Below are 18,588 nucleotides of genomic sequence, written 5' to 3'. Positions count from 1 at the left end.
CCTTTCGTTTGTGCACGTGGCTCCCCATTTGGAGAGACCACCCTTCAGAGTGTGGTTGAAAGAAACAGGCAAGCAACAAGCATTCTCCTGGTCCTACCACGCCTTTCACACATCCTCAGATCCCCGCAGGTTGTCCACGAAGATCACAGCAGGAAATGACGACCGAGTGTGTCCCTCCTTTCAATGAGACTCTCAGTCTCACCGCCATTGTTCTGATCGACCTACACCTTGATCAGGTCCACACTGGGCAGGCCCCTTCCGCTGACATTGTCCCGTGAACCCAGATGAGTAACTGTGGACGTACACTCACCCTGTTGGCCAGCAGGCATCACATCCACCCATTCATGGTTGGCAGCAAATCAGAGAAGGGATCGCAGCCCTCACCATGGCCCAAAACTGACGTCTGGAACCGGGATTGTCAGCAAGAGCTCCTGGGACACTGCGGCACAAAAAAATTGTTACACATAACTCAGATGTCACTTCTGAAACCACACTTCCTCACGCTCGAAAACAGCAAGACAGACGTCGAACCCAGAGGTGGGGGAAAGCACCTTTCAACCAGGGGGTGTCAATATCGAGGGTGATGCTGCCAAATAGGAACCGGAAATACTGCCGTTGAGAGCTACATTCACCAATCAGTTCAACACAGCCAGGCAGGGGCTGTGTGCACCCAGACGCTGTCCTGGCTGCACCAACACCTGTGCCCTTCCAAAGTGCTCCAGCAGCAAGCTGTTCCAGTGAGTTCTTACTGCTCCCTAGGAATGGACGGTCTTTTCCAGAGGAAAGCCATGAACATATTAAATAAGAATAATAATTTTAAAGTATTTTTTAAATAATTACAAACACCATAACTAGTAAAGGGAGTAACCATAGTCAGTTTTCCTCCAAAATAATTCTAACAATGTTAAGAGTTAATAAGGAGCAGACTCATGGAGGTATTTGCATCCAGAGAGAACACACTGTGTAACTTCAAGCAGCGAAGCAGAGAAGTCCGAGTTCTGGGCCCGGTACTGTCACCAGTCAATACTGTGGCCCGGAGAAAGCCGGTACCACCTTGGGATTCCAGGGTCTTCCTCACAGGGCCAGGGCATAAAGTGATGCCCCCAAGTCCATTCTTCCCCTTAGCTCTCTGCCGTTTTGGGTAAAGCACACTGTTCCAAACAGCCTAAGCACAGAGGACTTCTCACTCTGGCGCCAGTGCCCGACCCCAGCACGCTGGCACCTTGGTGACGGATGGCATCCCCTGGGTTCCCACGCAAGGCGTCCATTCCTCTCCAGAGGCTGCAGCACCAGTCCTACGGAAATCTGCCCAAATGTATCAGAGGAGAGTTTCCAGACATCAGTGTGCAGAAGCATAACTTGGAAGCTTTTTAAATCACATGTCCCTTCCCAGCCAGTGTTGCTAAGTGGTTAGAGCACCCGCCCACAGACCAAAGGGTCATGATTTCGATTCCAAGTCAAGGGTATACACCTGGGTTGCAGGTATGACCCCAGGCCCAGTGGGGGTCATGCAGGAGGCAACCAATCGATGTGTCTCTCTCACATGGATGCCCCCCCTCGCTTCCCTTCGACTCTATTTAAAAGTCAATGGGAAAATATCCTAGGCTGAGGATTAACCAAAATTAAAAAGTACAGATCCCCACGGCCCACCCCCAGAGTCTGGGCCTTTCTACAAAACTAACAGGGAAGGCGCATACTTCTGACCAGGGACCCCTGCTCGAGTCCAAATAATGCAGCCCCTTTCTCGGAATCTCAAGAAGCCCTGAGACCCAACAGGTATGTCCAAGGCTCAGAGGCTCTCCAAAACCACTGAGCCACACAGCCGAGAGAAATGGGCAAGGCTGTCTGCCATCTCTGGGATAAAATCCAAATGTCTTTCTATGGCCCAGAAGGCCCTGCCTGATCTGGTCGCTTTCTGCTTCACTTGTCACCGCCAGCCCCACGCAACCACCACTCTGACAGACACGGGCTTCCCCAGCGTTGTCCGCAGGCCTGGCGCAGCGCCTTCCCAGCTGCCTGGAGCTCCCAGGGCCTGGGCCTTGCCTGCTGGCCCTCTCTGGTCCCTGGGCCTTAGGGGCAAAGGCCCTTCAAGAAGGCTGACCTGCCTACCTACTTAAGCTAGGTCCTCAGTGACTTTCAATGACATCATGCTGGGTGCTTTCTCCAGAGCTCTTGTAATAATCTATAAGCGTTTTTCTCATGTCTTCACTTGTCTTTCCCACTGGCTATAAGCTCTGCAAGGCGAGGGCGCCTCTTGCTCGGCGCAGCACAGGCCGCCGCGTCCACGCACCAACAGACCGCTGCGAGAATCCCTCGCATCCCGTGAAAGCAGAATCTCCATTTACTGAAAACTCAGGATGTGCTGGGTATTGTTTTAAGTATTTCAGAACAGTTACTTCATTTACTTTTATTTTTACAACAAAGTTCTTATGAGCTCAATGTCGCAGCTAAGGAAAATGAGGCAGAGTGTGTGGGCCTGCCGAGAACACAAGCAGGTGGCCTGACTCTGCAGGACGTGTGCTCCTCGAACTCAGGACTGTCCAGTCAACACAGTCCCACAGAGACTGAGTGCTCGCCTGTAGGACACGTCCCGCCTCAAGCTTGCCTGAGCGGTGGCGGCAAGCCCTGTGCAGGGTCTCTGTCCTGACCCTGAGCTGAGGCTCCCACAAGGCCAGGCAGGTAATGCAGCTGCGCCAGCAGGCCAGGTGTGGGCCAGGTGTGGGCCAGGTGTGAGGTGCAGGGTGACGAGGGGTGTGGAAGACCGACAGACCCGCGCTTTCTCAGCTGGAGAGCGGCCAGTACACCCAAGCCAGCTTATTGCCACTTGGGAACATAAGCTCAGGGTTTCAAGAGTTTTCAATTAATTCTACAACTGAAGTTAGCAATCCAGATTGTTTGTAAAATGTCATAGTTTTTCAAAGACAGGAGCTACTCTTTTAATAGTATACATTTAATAGTACACACTAAAAAATATATATACATATGTGTGTGTATATATGTATATATATGTATTTATGTGAGTATATATGTGTGTGTGTGTGTGTGTGTGTATATAAAATATATATAAAACTATGCAAACCCTGCATCAAATGACTTTTGAGGTCATGCCAGGCATCCAGGTCGCGACCGCAGGAGCACAGAGCTGTATAGGGACACGGAGAGGACAGGGAGGACAAAGGGGAGGGACATGGGGGACACACACAGAGAGGCACACACAGACACATGGCATCTGGGCATACAGGCTTTCCAGGGAATTATCTTGAGCAAGCTTTGGAAGGAAGTGGAAGTGGAAGTGGGGTGGAGAGAGGCATCCCACAGTATAAAACATGGTGTTCAAAGTGCCCCGAAGAGCATCAGGGTGCGGGGAGCAGGAGGAGGGTGCCTGGTCTTTAACCCCGGTGCAGCGCTGCCGGTTCTGGCCAAGCCAGCCGCCGCAGACACGCTGGGGGCATGATCACTGGTGCTGTCCCGCCTGGCTTCCCAAACGTTCGTGTCCGCAGGCACACCCGAAACAAAGGGCCCATTGCCGCTGTGTGTGTGCAATGTTTGTGTTAGTGTTTGTGTCTTGTTAAGAATCCAACAAGCCCAGCCGGAGTGGCTCAGTGGTTGAGCGTCGACCCATGCACCAAGAGGTCGCCAGTTTGATTCCCAAGGGCACATGCCCAGGTTGTGGGCCTGATCCCCAGTGGGGGGCATGCAGGAGGTGGCCAATCGATGTTCTCTCTCATGGATGTTTCTATCTCTCTCTCTCCTTTCCCCTCTCTCTAAAAGCAATAAAGAAAAAAAAAAAAAAGAATCCAACAGACCCAAGACTGAATTCCATCCCAACCAAGCTCTATAACTCCAACCAAATGTTATATAAACAACACACAGTATAGTTCTACGTGTGTTTGTAATATATGTACTATAACATGCAGTATGTGCATACATATACACTATAATGTTTGCATACATACACATACATTTATAAAATATAAAATATAAGCTCTATAGTTCTAACCAAATATCACATAAACTATGTATGCTATAGTGTTTATAAATATTTAGTGTTTATACTATAAAATGCATACTATAAACACATACACTATATACTATGAAATACAAGCCCTGTAACTCTAACCAAAACTCTGAGCTTTAAAAATGAAAAATACAGCAATTTAAAAAAAATTTTTAAACCACCAAAAAAAACCCTGGCTGGTTTCTCTCAGTGGTTAGAGTGTTGGCCCCAGGAATAAAGGGCCATGGGTCCCATTCCCAGTCAAGGACGCGTACCTGGGTTGCAGGTTTGATCCCAGCCCCATTCGGGATCATGAGGAAGGCAACCAATCAATGTGTCTCTCTCATATTGATGTTTCTCTCTCCCTCCCTCCCTTCCACTCTATTAAAAAAAAAAAAACAATGAAAAAATATTCTCAGATAAAGCTCCAAAAAAAAATCCACCCCAAAAGAAGATAGATATCTAAAATTATCCAGAACACTGATCAAAGGCAAATACTGTACCTAGAATTACATATTTGGAAAAACTATCCTTCAAAAATTAGGATGAAATAAAGACCTTTTCAGACAAACAGAAGTTTATCACCTCTACAAGGACATTCAAAAAATGTATCTCAGACCAAAATAAAATGATTTTAGAAAGAAGGTTCTCAGGGTTAAAAGGGGGGGGGGCGGGCAGAATACGGGAGACCTCATGAGTGAATGAAAAGTAAATGCATTAAGATGATGTGCAGGTCTTCAGAACACCAGAACACGTGAGAATGTCTGGTCTGGCAACACCATCACTGGCCCCCATCCTTCCTCGTCCCTGCTGCAGCGACTTTGACCACCGAGGCCTCGGGCTGCAAACCGACCACCCAGGCCATGACTGCAAACCAACCACCCAGGCCTCGGGCTGTAAACCTTCCTGTGCTCCTGAACTCCAGCCTAAAATGCAAGTTCCTACCACAAAGTCCAGCGTCAATCAGGCCCCAAGAATCTGCACTGCTACCAGATGACCCAGTAAAGCTGACAGAGGCAGGTTCCTGGCTCCAGTGAAGAGCAGGGCATTCTCTTAACCACTTAGGGCCAGAAAGCCAGTGAGGCCCCAACTCAGCCCCGGAGGCCCTGCCTGCCTCCAGAGCAGGCCTTAGGTCTTCTCCACTTCAGCAGAGCCCTGAGCACCCTGGCCTGGGGTCAGCAGGGACCCTGCCCCAGCCTGACAATCAGGAGCTGCGATAAATTAAAAGCCCATTAAAATATTATTCAGAAAAGCCTAGAAGTGCAGAACATTAACGGTGCTATACTCAATCTGTTTTCCTAGAGATCTGAAAAGCCAGATTACCATCTTGGGAGTCATTAGAAGGAATGAAGTTTTCTCCTTTTCAATTTACATATTTTTAAATGCATACATCTCGCAGGCTCTCTCCCCAAGCCCAGTGCAGCCTGGAGAAAGGAGCCTGGGTCACAGGGCCCTCCTGCCTGGTTTTATAAAGTCAAGAAACCTGTGGTTACAAAACAGCACCAGAGAAACAGGCAGAGGCAGCCACAGAACAACACTGATGTTTTCTTGTTTTGTCCTCCAGTTTATTTTTCCCTGAAGCAATTCTTCTTGGTACAAAAGTCTGTAGGGAGCTGCCGGAGCAGCTGCGGTTCCCCGAGGCCAAGACCTAGCAATCAAGTTGTTTCCCAAACACTGCCAGGCATCAGGGAAACAACAGAACAGGCACCATTTGCATCTGTTTTTCAAAACAACCTCCAAAAGTCTGGGCCCTGCCTGGGAGGACCTGGAAATTAAAGGCACGCCCTCGCTGGGCGGCCCCAGGGTCTACTGCACTCCATTATTCCACTGCTTCTGAAGGGTGCCTGTCTTCAGAAAGGGGCGAAGGTGTCCAGAGCCGCAAGCAGCTGACGACACAAACAACACGCTAGTCCCTGGGCTCTGCGAGCGAATGTGGCCAGCTCTGCAAAACAGCATCACCACTGACCCTCCAGCTCCTCCAGGTGCCAGCAGGGTTTCTCAGCCATGAACAAACACCAGAGCCCCAGAGGGCCCCTTCCCCCACTGTCCATTCAGTAGCTCCGAGGTGGGGCCTGAGAACCTCTAGCATGTTCCAAGGGGGTGCAGGTGCTCTGGGTCCAGTACCACCTGGAGAACCACTGCTCGGACACCTAGTGCTTCCAGTCATCCTAAGGGTGTGGAACTCAGGGCCCACCCTGGCCTCTCCCACAGAGTATCCGTGGCAGCGGCAGACCCACACAAGTTCGCGGAGCAAAATGCACTGGATGGCCTTCCATCTGCTTTTCCCCCAAATCCTGCACCCACCGTCCCCCCGGCTCTGTGCACTGTGCCAACAGGACCCTCCCTCTGGCTTGCAGCAGCAGACCACCAGAGAGGTCTCATCTCAGAACAGAGCCGATCACCCAGGCTCCCTCCGGCCAGGACGCTGGATGCGTGAGCGCCAATCCTTCTCCAGTTTACTAACGTGGTTTCCTTCGTTGCAAATGGCACCAAACAGCAAGGGAACAGAGGGGGGCAGGCTCGTCACGGGGGGGGGGGGGCCTTCTGCACTGCTGAGCCTGCTTCCCGAGAACGTGGGCTGTGCCCAAAGTGAGCTGCGGTCAGGTCCCATAAACACCAGTCGGCCTCAATTCATAAGGCTCGGAAAGGAAGAACAAATAATAATTATGTTCTTAAAAATAATAACCTCAAATGTCCCCTAAATAAGCATCTGTTTGAACAGCTAAATTCTCAAGTTCTAGTAAAAATGTCAACCAGATTTTTAAAAAACCCTCCCCCAAGGATAGTTTTCACTGATTTTAGAGGGAGGGGGAGAGGAAGAGAAACATTGATCGGTTGCCTCCCGTACGTGTCCTGATGCGAAATTGAATCCACAACCTGGGCATGTGCCCTGACTGGAAATCAAACCCACAACCTTCTGATGTATGAGATGACACTCCAACCGGATGTACCAGATCATACGCCCACATCCGTGGCTTCAGTGGCCCGCCTGGCCCCGTACGTGGCGCTGCCTAGGACTAACCTGGGTGCCGTTGCTCAGCGAGGACGCGCGAGGACGCCCATGGGCGAGAATGCCTGGGCGCACAGCGTCTCTGTGGTCACTCTTCTCATCCTCTCAGGCTCGACCGGGAACCCTTTTTATTTGTTTATTACTCCTTTTCACTAAAAATTTTCTTACCATTTCATTCAAACTTGAAGGCTGGTCTTCTGCTGCATGTGCCTGCCCCCGGCCCCCAGCCCCCGGCGTGTTGCCCAGCGCGCAGCCCAGCTCCCGTCGGAACCTGCAACAGGACGTGAGGACGGAGACGTCCGCACCTGTGCCTCTGGCCGTGCCGGCCCATCTCTGCTGACAGATCTCCACTCCCCTCCGCCTTGGCTCCACGGGGCGCCCATTCCCACTGCCCTCCGCGATCTACATCATGAAACATCTAGAGACTTTACTTTTCCTTAAAGATGCCCCTTCCACCGATTCCAGAAGTCGTGCACTGGGCATCCCTTGACTTTAGGCGAAGAAAAAGGGAAAATCGGCCTAATCCCCGCTCTCAGAGCCGAGTCACTGCTCTGCTGACAGCCCACCGCGCCTGGTCCCCTGAGGAAAGTACACAGTCCCTCTCCACTGCGAGTCCTCCCTCCCTCGCATCCCCTCCTGTGATGACCGCATGTGAGGGGCCCCCGCCCCCGACCCAGCCGCAGGGCCCCACCGCGTCCACGCATTCTCACATACGTAATATCTGGTTCACAACCTCCGTCTAGGGCCTTCAGTGTGGCCACTTCTATCAACCGAGGGGCCACAAAGACGGTCCTTCCAAAGCCCAGCCGAGGCTGACACCAGGCCTGCACTGGGAAACCTCCGTGGTCCAAGTGTGAGCACACACCTGTCTGCCTCACTCCTGACCCAGGTGGCGTCCAGGCCCCGAAGGGTGGTGCCGCGCCGTGGCCGAGCACAGGCGTGGGCAGACTGCCGGGCCCACTGCTGTGCCACGTGCTGGCTGCACGCGGACAAGGCCCTCTGTCCCTGAGAGCGGGGATGTTTGCCCAGAGGGCTCGAGTGCGTACGGCGGCTCCTTGATGCACTGATGGCATGGCCGAAGCCTGGGTCTCCGCAGCGACCACGTGCCCGCCTCGAAGACTGTGGATCCTAAACTTCACTAACACCCTCCCAGCTAGCCACCTCGCTGTCTGCCGTTTCCCGGGAACCTGCCTGGACTGCCCTGAGAAACCATCATGACCCCGGTCCGCCGGCCCCCGCCACGCTCAAATCCGCCTGCTCCATCTCCTGTGAGCAGAAACAAAATCTCAAGTGAGCACGCCGCTGGCAGGACCAGTCATCAAGTAGACATCATCTAAAGCTCACCCCATGATACCCAGTACCCCGAAAACCCATCTCTGCTACCAACTTCCTGCTCGAGCTCTTTGGTTCCTTCAGCAGAGTGAGCTGGGCGAGGCAGGGCGGGTGTGATTCATGCTTTGTATCCTGGGTGTCAGCACCATGGGCCTGGGACACTGAGGGTTGCTGTGTGACGCTAGCCTGGGGCTCCTTCGGGGAGACAGAAGACCCCCGAGCCTGCTTGGCACCAACTCTGACAAGCTGCTAGATAAGAATCATGGGAATTCCGGGCTCAGCTTCACAAAGATCCACGCGTGGCTCAGTCCAAGGCACAGAACACACACCTGGCAGTCCCACTGGCCAATCCCAGCGAGGGGCCGCGGGGCCGCGAGGCAGGCGCCTGCTGGCCGGGCCAGTGGCGGCCCTGCCGCGCCCCAGGGACCCGCAGCAGCTCCCAGGAATGGCCGGGCGCACAGGGCACTGCTCTCGGGCTCTTTATACGGCTTCTGTGGTAAACATGTTTACTTTCTTCTCACTGGCTGGGCTTATCACGGTCAAGTATTTTGTTTTCAGTCTTGCTCGATAAACATGTTTACTTTGGGAAGAGATCTTTTGATAGCTAGCACACTTGTTTTTTCACACTTTTAAATTCAAAACATATTTTTCCACAGCCCCTGGTAAACAGTCCAGGTGGCAAACACGTTATATTCACTCTGGCGAGGCGATTCCCTATGTACCTGTTCAGAAGCCTGACGTGTGTGAGCCGGTGCCCAGGCTCCGCTGGAGGAGAACAGAATGATGCTCATGAGACCGTCACCAACAGGAAACGTCAGCGGCGGGCCTGCAGTCGGAGCGGAGCAGGTGCGCCTCGGTTCCCCAGCAGTGACATCCCCGCCGCGGTCACCCCGAGCTCAGCTCGCTCACGGCTGGGTACACAGTCCTCCTGCACACTTAAGGTCACACACGCAGCACACACAGCTGGCGGTGGGTCGGGGGATAAAACCACTTCTCACAGAATGAAGAAGCCAGCCAGGTCACACAGACTGCAATTCTCCTGAGACTTGTTCTCTGGTGGGGTTTGCGTGCTTTAGTTACAAAAGGGTAGTGGCTTCAGCCGTAAAACAGAAAAGTCCTCCCTTACTGGAAAAGGACAATGACAGGAGCCACGGGGCTGGAAGGAGAAGACAATGAAACCTGAGAAAACCGCAGTCAGAGGGCAGAAGTAAAAGTGTTGGCCGAGTCACCCTGGGCATGACGTGAAGACAGGGGCCACATCTAGACCCCGGCTCCCAATGTTCTACCTGGAAGCTAAAGTCACTGTAGCACAAGCATTTGGGGTTAATTACAATCACATAAAGGAATAAAGACATAAAGGCCACATTCTTTGTTAAAACATATAATTTCCACCTCACTCTCAAATCACCTTCTAAGGCCATCCTCAAGTTAAAGAAGTTAAAATGCAACAACAGAAGAGTTACGATTGTGGTACCTATGAGATCAGCACCCTCATTTACTGTGCACTGTCATCTCATCACCCAGGCACTGTGGGGTCGACGCTGGGAGGCACAGTAACCCCACACGGCACCTCCTCCTGCTGGGCACCGATGCGGAGCAAGTGGCAGAGAAGGAGCACACTCAGTAACCTCTTGCCTGGTGACGACGGGCTGCAGGCGCCTGCAAGCCAGGGGGAGGGGCCGAAGACATCTGGAGGCAGCTGCCACCGGGGCATCCTGACTGTCCCTCCGATCAAGGGAGCCGAATCCACATAAATGGCTTCCCAGGCCGTTTGTAGCGAAGTGGGAAGGCAGAGATGGCCCACTAGCCGGAGGGGCAGGCCTGTCCACCTTTGCCAGCTGTTTAAGGTTTGAGACCTCTGGCAAGTCAGGGAGCTCCTCAGAGCCTGGGTTCCCTTTCCACAAGCTGATGTCACAGAGTCCCACCTCTTCGAACAGGACCATGTCACAGTATGTCTCAAACTCAATCAAAGCACCACTTTAGGGGAACACTGCCCACTCCAGGCTCTGAGAGTCAATACAATCAATACAAAAGAATACTTGGAGTCCTTTCACACCCCCCCAAAGGCATCCAAGCGCCCACAACTCTGGAGCAAAAAAGGAATTTCAAGTGAGCGCTGCTGGCCAGTGACGAGTCATGGAGCAGACCAGCTTCTCGAAGGAGCAGACGGCTGACTCAGCGGGAAAGGCTCACCCCGCCGGCCACGTCCACCTGACACACGGCTTCCAAGTCATTTGTCTTCCATCTCAGAAACCATAAAATGACTAATGAAATGACTGAGGAACTTCCAGACAATCCCTACAAAGTTAAAAAAAAAATCACCCCAGCAAGTAGATAAAGACAGCCACCAGGCTAGAGCTGCCTCTGGGCCACATCTTCCTGTGGGAAAGAGGCCAGCATGATGGCACCGGGGCCTGGTGCTGAGCACTCGCACCCCGTCGCTTACAAGCCCCCAGCAGGGGCGTGAGTAAGGGCTATGACCTTACAGAAGAGGAAACTGAGGCTGAGAACCTGGAGTCCCCCCCCCGAGGCCAGGGCAGCATGCGCAGCGACACCGTCGGCGGGCGCCTTCCTCGGCAGCACAGGCGGGCGACGGGGCCCTTCTGGAAAGGCTGCCAAGATGAAGCCAACCGGGCACACAGGTCACAAATCTCCCACAGCGGAAGCCCTCAGCTTCCTGCCTGCAGCCAGGAGAGGTTGCGAAGGGCCGAGTGAGCCTGGCAGTGAGTCTGAAGCCCCTGGCACACCCGCACCGAGAGGGAGGGGCGCCCGCAGTCCTTTGCTGTCTGCACAGAGGGAATGCTGTCCCTCCCTCTCCCAACCCCTCGCTGTTCTCCCATTTCTCAGATTCACAACCTGGACGCTGTCCCCCCTTCCCTCCCCACCCCGCCCTCCCCCTGCAGGGGTGCGGCCTGTCTGAAGTCCCCATGAGCCTCCTTCAGTGACGCTCTGTCGAACACCAATGGAGCCCCGCTCTGATGAACTGTGGTACATGTTTGGGGGTCTGGGGTCATCATCTTCCCAGCATGAGAACTTGAGTAACAATGATGTAAATAACATTTCAAGACAACAAGGGGAGCCCAGTCACGGGTACATGGTTAACCGCCAGATAAAGTCAACGGACAGTTGTTGGTGAGACGTTCAAAAGGAGGGAGAGGACACCCAACAAGTACATCCCAGGTTGCCACACATGCCCGAGCTCCATTTCCCAGTCTCCTTTGGTCAGAGCATCAGAATTTGGCAGCCTGGGGTCTGACTCTGGCCGTGACACTCGGGGACCATGCCATTCAACCTCTCCGGGCCTCTGTTTCCTCAGCTGCCACAGGATGGTTGGAGGGTGAGGTGGCGTAATGCACGGAAGCTGTGCTGTTCTGTCTCCTGGCAGACCTCCGCCCCTTTCCACAGCCGCATGTACCACCTGAAGCCTCACCCGCTCTGCCTGGCTCCTCTCCCCCACTGCCCTGTCGGAGGAGGGCAAGCCTTCTGCTCCCACAAGCCAGGCCCCCTGCGGTTCCTCTCCGCCCGTCCCGCACGGCCTGCCCAGCTCCTACGCCTCGACGCCATCTCCATCCCCCAGGACAAGGGCAGGAACCCCAAGCAGCACCCCTGGACTCATCTCCCCACCCTGCACAGAGCAGCCTACTGTGTGATCGCAGGCAAATCGCGTAACTTCGCTAACCCTGATTCTGTGTGTATAAAATGGGGTTAGAGGCAGTACCTAGGAGGCCCCCTCACTGTGCTGCTGTGAGGACTACATCACAGGGTTATGAGCCCAGCACCCCACACCTGGCCCACAGTGAGGGCTCCTTGTCGGAGCTGCTGGACCACACCGCAAAGTGACACCAGTGTCCGATGGGCCTCTCCTCTCAGTTCTGTGTCCTCTGTGACGCCAGGTTTGGGTCAGTGACCCAACACAGCACAGTTACGCCCCACTTTTCCCCTGTGCCCACCAATCTAATGTCAGTCACAACTGAAACGGCACGCCCATACACAGCCAGGTGCAGATGAGCTAGCGTGTGCCCTAGACGCCTGCATTCCTGTCCACCCCTTGCTCTTCAGAATTGATCCTGATAAAACAGTCATCGCTGGGGAACATTCAGCTGCAGGTTGCAGAGAAACACATCACAGTATTATTTACCATAAATAAAACTGGAAAAATAAATATACAATAAAAACTAAACACATTGTGATTCATACTGGTGATGAAGTACTATGCAGCCGTTAAAAGAGCTGTAAAAATAAATATGAACAAAGAAAGCAGGGTTCCCGAATCCTCTCTTCACACGGAATGTTTGCTGACTAACAGGTTGCTAAGTAACAAAGATGTGTTACAAAAGTTGATTCCTTTTACGGTTGTGACTTGTATAATTACTGAGTACCAGTTGCTACAAAAGAGCACATTATATATCCTGGGCTACTGCAAACTCCAATGAACTAGCTTTATTTATTGACTGTCCCCATGTTAAAGACAGAGAGAGAGAGAAAGTAACTTGTCCAAAGCCGTGTTGTTAGTAAGGGAAAGCTACCACCCAAACCCAGCTCGTTCCAAAGGGCTCACTCTTTCCTGACTAGTGCTGCTGCTCAAAAACACTGTTGGCACATTTATCGTTACAGTGAGTGCACTTCCGTGGGAAACAGACAGAAAAACAGTAGCAGCAATTCTCCAGGGTGCGGGGCTACAGATACATTTTATTTATTTTTGCTTTGGTTTAAATTTTTTTTTCCTTTATCATGTCACTTTTGTAATAAGGGGAAAATGGACATTTGTTTTGTTTTAAAAGCCCAAATGTCAGCCACCGTCTTCCTCTTCCCCTTCGCTGTGACAGATGTGACGTGGGGCAGGCGCCCCAGGGCGAGGGGTCCGGCCCTGTGGGTGTGCGGCTCGGCGCTGGCAGGGCACACAGGCCTGAGATCGGGCACCCACGGGAAGGCTCCGTGACTCCAGTGACTGCTAGGGGACACCACCACGCTCAGTACACTTCAGAGCCTCTCTCTAGAAATGGGACCAAGACGTGGTCACAGACAGTGTCCCAATATCTTCCAGCTGATGACAACAGACCCGGCGGCCACCCCTTACCCGTCTCCCAGGCTGGACAGGCCTCGAGAGTGACTCTCTGGCTCTGAAGGCCACAGGTGCCCTCATGGCCTCAGTCTCCTCCCGTACCAGACGGGGACAGAACAGGTCTGCCTGTGCAGGACTCTGGTGCCCAGCCCCCAGCGAGCTTCCAGTCGCCGGTAACACTCCACTCGCCACGTGGACTCGATCGGCCTCTGTAGCTTTCCCCTGGATAAGCTCCTCGACCCCCCTTTCTGTGCAGCGCTGTGCGGAACAGCTTTCCAGCTCCCCGCTCCCTGCACCTGGAGGCCCGCTGCGCTCCGCCATCGGGACCACGGAGGAGGTGGCTTAAACAACCTAAGGCACCTGTAAGTCTTGAGACCCAGGTGTCTGCAGGGACGGTGTCTCCTGAGGTCCCTCTCCTTGGCGTGTAAGTGGCAGCCTTCTCCGGGGCCCTCGCCCGGGTGTTCCTTGTGGCCCGGCTGTGTCCCTCTCCTGTCCTCGGGAGGGACACCTCTCCTACTGGGTGAGCACCCACCCTGATCACCTGGTTTTCAGTTGATTATCCCCTTACAAGCCGATCTCCAAATGCGGTCACATTCTGAGACCCTGGGGGTTAGGACTTCAACATACACAGTCGGCAGGGGACACAGTTCGGCCCACAGCAGCTCCCCGCCTGGAAGTGCAGGAGTGGACCTCAAACTGGGTCTGTGGACCCAGGCCTTGGCCGCCGGAGCGGGCTCAGTTCCTGAGGAAGATGTGGGCACCAGGCAGTCTGCTTGCGTTTCCTCCAGGATCAGGTGTCCCCTGCCCAGCACTGTCGGTACCCAGGCCGCCAGCCCCTGGGTCTACTCAGCCAGCGCCTCCCGGTGAATGTCCAACAAGGCTCTGCCAGTGGCCCACAGACCCCGCCGCTGCTCACATTTGACAAAAGACAGGATGAAAAGTGTCCATTCCTGCCACACACTCCCCAATGTGCCTTGTGAAGTCCACGTAAACCACAGTCAAAGGCCATTTTAAAAAATCAGCACATACTTCATTAAAACGATTTTTTACAAAAACACATAAAACAGAGTTTCTTGAACCACAGCATATAATTTACAAAGTGCAAGTATCTAAGATACATGTGCAAAATTTAAAGAAAAACTATTATTAAACAGCCCCTCATTATGTGAGGCAGTGAGATCTATTTCCATGCTGTACATCGTCACAGGACTTCGACTGAGGCTCACAGTATTCGGCAGTGTTTCCCTTTGGTGATAATAAAAGGCTTTTCTTTCCATTAAATATCTAAATTAAGTCAAACAGCGTACGTAAAATAAGCCCGTAAGTCCTTTTGTATGATGCAATGAAGTCTTGAAATGCTTATCTGCTGAGCACTCTAACTTACGGCCCGTGGTTTACATCCCCTGCAGAGCCCAGGAACCCTGCTGGCTTGGCCAGACTGTGAAAATAAGCTTCAAATGACCAAATGCAACTGCAACTTTCAAAGTAGGAACCAGACCAGACACAACAAACCACAGAGTAGTCGCCTCACTTGTCATAATTCATGTGTGTGGAATTCAACTGTGAAAGCATTCACCGAGCGCTAACCCTCCTTCCTGGGCATTCCGCTTCGGAAGGCTGCTGATAAGCCTCTCGGTGCAAGACTGCAACTTGTAGCCTTAACCAAAAAATATCTATCCCACCCCCAGAAGAGCTTTGTCTGTGCCGTCCCCCCAACAATGCAGGGAAGCGCCGGTACTCTTAAACACCCAGGTTACAAAAGCACACACTCTGCCGGGGGCTTGCGTTAACATCAGGCTCCAGTTTTATTCCTTTTCATTTAATTTCCATTTCTACATTAGTCCCCATCTTGTTCACTTATAGAAATCTTCTTTTGAAAAACAATGTTATCATGGTTCAATGACTCAAAAATATAATTCTTCCAGATTTTTAAAAGACAAACTTGAATGAATATATATGTGTGTGGATTTCAAACTATGCAAGTATCTCTAAATGCACACCATGCATGAAAGCGCAATAATCCAAATAGCCTGTCTTTTTTGGAAACGGAATTACTCTTAACAAAACTGGCCGAAGCATCAGGTGGGGCTGGCAGAAATGTGAGTGACGACACTGACAGCGGTGACGACGGCCGTCCTTAACTCGACACTGACTGCGCCGAGCGAGGCCCTGGCCGCGGGCTGCTCGCCTGGCTCCCCACGAAGCTGATGCAGGGGTGAGTCTTTCCAATGAGGAAACTGGCTCAGAGACGTTACGTCAGCGGCTCACGGTCACAGAGCAGTTGAGTGGAGAGCAGCTCGAATCTGGTTCAAACTGTACTATGTTGCCTCCCAGTGGCGCCTCAGAGACAGGGTGCAGACCTGTCGAAGGCAGGGCCACACACCTGGTCTGACCGCTTATTTTGGCCTGAGACAGGCAGCTCGGCTAGGCCCCATCTCAGGGGAAGACCCAGCACGGTCCGCAGGCAAGGTCACCAGCCGAGACAGCCACATCCTGCCTCTCCCAGAGGCACAGAGAGAAGTCCTCCCAGAAAACGCCCTCCTCGCCCTCCTGACATGGCCGCACCGCCTCGTTACCACGGCGCCCACGGGTGCCCTGCACAGTTCGCTTGCCCTTGCTGAGGGGCACTCAAGGACACATCTTTAAGTTGGGAAACCAAGAGAAGTCTTCTTTCTAGAATGTAGCCCCATTCTCCCTGGGTGACTAAAGGCAGGTGAACGGATGCAAGAAGCAAAGTGCTGCATTTCCTGCTTCCTGAGCAAACGCCTCTCCAAGCAGGAGCTGCTGGCTGCCCGGTGGCGCGGAGAGAGAATAGGACGGGAGCCAGCCACCTGGGACTCCGGCTTCCACTCTGCCCCAAACCCAGATACCCGGCCTGCTCCTCTCACAGTGAAGGGTGAGAAAGACCTTCTCCCAGCCTGCGTGGTTCTCGGCTTTCCACAGCTCAGGCCTCCCCTGCGTGCACCAGCCAGCACCCCAGCCCTGCAGTGCTCACAAGCTCACACCTAACCCCAAGGCTCACATCACCCTAAGGAGCTAACCACCCAGTGTCTCCTAACAGGGAGCACCCAGGACAGCGTGCACAGGAGGATCCCTGATAACCAGCAGGTCAGTTTTAGGGTAACATGGAAACAGTCTGCCCTGGCAACATCTGCTAGGCAGTTCCAGCTCCCCCAGGCTCCCACCCCACACCTCCTTCCTCAGCTGCAGACTTGGGTACCTATCTGCCTCCACAAAATGTCCTGTGGGACATCTATCTATCTTGGACTCAACACATCCAGAACCTGATCTTCCCCTTAAAACAGGCTCCCATCAGTTCACGGCAACCACATCCTTCTGGTCACACTCAGGACAGTCATCTTTGAGTGGATCTTGACTCAGATTTCCCATCAGGAATCCCACACAATCTGCCTTCAGAGTAGATCTAAAAGCCAACAACAGTTGCGCTGCCTGTTTGGCTCAGTGGTTCGAGTGTCGGCCTGCAGACCAATGAGTCGCCGGTTTGATTCTGGTCAAGGACATGCCCCTGGGTTGCGGTTTGGCCCTGGCCCTGGTCGAGTCCTGCAGGAGGCCACCAGTCGATGTGGCTCTATCACATCGATGTTTCCCTCTGTCTCTCTCTCCCCCTCTCTCCCATTCTATTTGATAATAAGTGGAAAAATATCCTCAGGTGAGAAATAAAATAAAAAAGTAAAAAATAAAAGCTAACAACTGCTTCCCACTTTCACCCCAACTTTCCTATTTTGGCCTCCAACACCCTGTCCTGGGTCACTGTGCAAGCTACCTAGCAGGCCCCTTAGCCCCCCCCCCATTCCCTCCTGGTCTATTCTGAACACAGCAGCAGTAAGGACCTATGCATGTGCATACCAGTCGGGACCGCACTCACCAGCACACTCAGGCACAAGGCGAGTCTAGGGTGAGGCCCGCGGGAGCTCCAGAGCCCGTCTTGTCTCCCCCCACACTCCTGGGTCCCTCCCACAGTCACGTCAGCCTCCGGACTGGCCTTCAGTCCCGCGGGCACGTCCCGCATCGAACGCCTTGTGCATCAAGTGGTTCCCTCTGCCTGGAGTGTTCTACAGGACTAATCCCCTTGCCTCCTGTAAGTCTTCGCTCAAACAGTACCTTCAGAGAGACCCAGCTGGCCCCCCGCCCCAGCACTGCCCGCCACCCGGCCCCTCGCCCTGCTCACACCTTCTCACCACCTGCTGGTGCTCACGCCTGTCTCCCCGTCTCTCTCTAGAACAGGAGCGTCCACGAGGGTGAGGATTTGTTTTGTTCACTGATTTTCCCACATTCTCAGAACAGTGCCTGGTACACACACACACACACACACACACACACACACACACAAAAGGCACTAATAAAAGTCTGTTGAAGACTGACTGACTGGCCCTGGCCGGTTTGGCTCAGCGGTTAGAGGGTCAGCCCGCAGTCCCGAGAGACCCAGGTTCGGTTCCCGCTAAGGGCATGCACCTCGGTTGCAGTTTGTCCCCAGCCCTGGTTGGGTCGTGCGGGTGGCAACCACTTGATGTGTCCCTTTCACATCGATGTTTCTCTCTTTCTCTCTCATCCTCTCTCTCCCTCCCACTCTATCTAAAAAAAAAAAGACTGACTGACTGAATGAATGAACCCAGGACAGTGGCTATTCTGAGTTGGCCCTTCCCCATGGGGCAGGCTGCGCCGTGTCTGCTCCCCAGATGAAGTAGGGAACACAGACATGTCCACACTGAGAAGACCTGGGCACACACCACGGCTCGATGCCCACACACGGAGCAGGTCCACAGAGGGCTCAGCTCTGCCCATGCCAGCCATGGCTCAGAACCGTCTCCCTTCCTCCGAAGCTCCTTCCACTTGCTGGTCAAATGCCCTCACACAAGAACACAGTCTGAACACACAAAACTGTGATTGAAGAAACACTAAGTACATCCACCGCAGGCAACTGCAACGGGAAAATACAAAAATTACTGTTTTTTCTAGAAATAAAACTTTATTTCCACAGCATAAAGATAATCGTGCTATCTACTTTCAAGCTTTATTTTAACTCAAAAAGTCCAAGAATTTTAGGAGAAAGCATAATTCCTTTTGGTACAAGCTGGCTTCTCTTGACTAACTCATAATACAGACCTTCTGGCTGAACATACGCCCAGGCTTCCGTGTTCGCCACCTGTCCCGCCTCTGCCTGCGGCC

The 18,588-nt window shown here is 53.0% G+C and overlaps 1 long non-coding RNA gene across 6 annotated transcripts in view; it reads right to left on the bottom strand.

Moving 5' to 3' along the window:
* LOC118633076 overlaps positions 1 to 18,588 on the bottom strand; it is a 269,140-nt gene that overhangs the window by 184,918 nt on the left and 65,634 nt on the right. For 2 of the 6 annotated variants that reach the window (XR_004960138.1, XR_004960140.1), the window contains exon 1: positions 311 to 519. This is a non-coding gene — a long non-coding RNA (uncharacterized LOC118633076). Of the gene's footprint in view, positions 1 to 310; positions 520 to 551; positions 878 to 1,222; positions 1,307 to 8,668; positions 8,702 to 18,588 lie in introns of those variants that run through there. The other 4 variants (XR_004960144.1, XR_004960142.1, XR_004960139.1 and 1 more) reach the window with 4 other exon arrangements.

Source organism: Molossus molossus, unplaced genomic scaffold (assembly GCF_014108415.1).
Source record: "Molossus molossus isolate mMolMol1 unplaced genomic scaffold, mMolMol1.p scaffold_m16_p_18, whole genome shotgun sequence".
NCBI lineage: Eukaryota > Metazoa > Chordata > Mammalia > Chiroptera > Molossidae > Molossus > Molossus molossus.
Note: the sequence above shows the minus strand (reverse complement) of the source record. Positions and strands in the feature narration are given on the sequence as shown.